General features: G+C 39.9%; 1 non-coding gene across 1 annotated transcript; it reads left to right on the forward strand.

Annotated features, from left to right (window-relative positions):
- Positions 1–1,626: 1,626 nt before the first annotated feature.
- TRNAE-CUC (transfer RNA glutamic acid (anticodon CUC)) lies at positions 1,627–1,698 on the forward strand. Its single transcript has one exon. It is a non-coding gene; the product is annotated as a tRNA-Glu (tRNA).
- Positions 1,699–2,401: the final 703 nt, after the last annotated feature.

A 2,401-nucleotide genomic window follows, 5' to 3' on the forward strand; every position in this document is an offset into this window, starting at 1 on the left:
TCATTGTTCTATACTTGCAGTTTTCTGTAGGTTTGGAATGTTTCAAGATAAAAAGTTTGAAGAAAAAGAAATAGATATTTCTAGGAAATAGAAAATAAAAACAATTTAAAATAGCACAGACGATTTCCAGGAGAATACAGAAGAAACTGTTAACAATGGTCAGCTCTGGACAGAAAACGTGAAGAGTAATTACAAGATGAAAGAGGGATGATGTTTCTTGTTGTACTCTTTCTAACGCTTTGTACAAGATTGTGACCAAACTATTACAACTTAAAATTATTCTAAAAGTCATATCTGCTTTATCTTTTTATCCAAAACCAGATACTTATCATGTAAGCTCTGAAAATCCCCAATTGAGACCAAGAGCTCCACCTACAGCGCCCGATTTCCGAAAAATTCCTTGATACAGGAAAGGAGTGTGGGTCCCATCTAAAATATAGCAATTACGTTGTTTAGAAATTTCTTCTGGTGATGTTTCCATCTTTATTTATTAAGTCATTTTAATCTTCCTGTTTGAGTATTAGTAAATAATTTTTGACAAATTTTATCAAGAATGTAAACTCCATTTCTGAATTGCTGAAAACCAGAACAAATCCTAAAGTCGACTGTGATGGACGAAGGCTGTAATTCACAGCGGCGCCGGATGTTGCGAGCAAGTTCATTACAAATTTATATCTGTTTTACTTAAGCCTCCTTCCATCTTGCAGCGGAGCGGGGTCTCTAGGGTTACATCAGTCCAACTGAACGGTCGGCACTTTCAAAGCTGAGTTACATGCTATTGCCTTCTGCTCCTATTTCATGAGGGATTCTGAACTGAGGCTGGGCTGGAAGGTTTCTTGATTCCTTTGGTAATTGCATCATTCCCTGGCCTTTTCTCGACATAACAAGAAGTGAAGCAACTGCCCAGATAATAGCAGTTTGAAAAATAGGAGGCAATGGAAGCACAGTGCGAAACGGTTTACTTGGAACCGAGTGCACAGGCCCGGGTTTTTCACTAAGCAAGACATCCGCAGCCGTCCTAGCTTCGTTAATCTGACTCCCCAGTAAATAAAACAGTCGCGTCCTAAAAGGCCACGAAGCCCTTCACCGTCCACGTTTACCCCGCATGTGCTCTATGCCAAGGTCGTGTGCAGGGTCGCACCGAGCTCTATACCGGGAAATGCTCTCCGCCTGCGGCAATCAAACGTTCGATTTCATATAAAGTCCAGTGGGATTTTAACAACTGCGTGAGAAAGAAAGACAGAAAGACATATACCGAAAGAGATTAGATTTAGAAGGAGCAGCTAAATGACTGAGAAAATAATAAAGCAAATACAAGGTTCTGGACAGTACTTTTAACATTTTCCAGGTATAGATATTTACACGTCACGTAATTCGGATACAATCCCAGGGCGTCTTTTGCAGCGTGGCAGTCAGAAGAGGATTCGATTTGGAGTCTCCAGTCTTGGGAGCCGTCGCGGAGCTAGCCTGAGAGCACCGAGAATTTGCCGGAGTTTCAGAGTCTGAAATCCGAAACCGGAAAGAAGTAGGCAGGGTTTAAAGTCAACAATCTTTCCCGCCATTGGTCCGGTTTACGTAGAGACTTTTAAAGAACCAAATACTCCCGGAGAAAGAACTAACCTAAGTTCCCTGGTGGTCTAGTGGTTAGGATTCGGCGCTCTCACCGCCGCGGCCCGGGTTCGATTCCCGGTCAGGGAAATAAATATTTTCTTACTTGCAGTCGAGTTACTGTTCCCCACCCCCCATTATTGCTGTTTCGAGTTACTGATTTCTCTCCCACTATAGCTGTTACCGATTTTTTTCCCATTATAAAAATTCAATGTTTCTTTTTTAATATTATTAAACCTGAGACTTAAAATACACCATACCTTTTAACAGATAATTGCAATCAAACAACAAAGTGATCTCTGATTCTAAAATACTCTAAACACAACTTAAGCCACTTATAAAATTGCATTTTCCAGCTTTGGAAGACAATTTGGATGTGTATACAAACATTAATTTATTGAGCCTTGTTCATTTGGAGTTTCCTTTGACTAAGAGGAGGAGGAAAATAATTTTAGGAGGGATTCTATCTATTATACATCATAGTAAGAGTCACGTTTCATATATTTGGATTATGTGTTTTGTAGATTGCATATAGTTGAACTGTTCTTATCCTGTTCTCCTTTATGAATCTAAGATCTTTTTTGAGGTATGTTGTTGGTTAATTACCCAATAATTGTTTTATATTTTCTCTTACCATTCTTCTGCTGCTGCTAAGTCGCTTCAGTCGTGTCCAACTCTGTGCGACCCCGTGGACTGCAGCCTACCAGACTCCTCCGTCCATGGGATTTTCCAATCAAGAGTACTGGAGTGGGTTATATTTTAACTTTTCTCAAAGACATTCACACAAATATGA

This window comes from Budorcas taxicolor, chromosome 9 (assembly GCF_023091745.1).
Source record: "Budorcas taxicolor isolate Tak-1 chromosome 9, Takin1.1, whole genome shotgun sequence".
NCBI lineage: Eukaryota > Metazoa > Chordata > Mammalia > Artiodactyla > Bovidae > Budorcas > Budorcas taxicolor.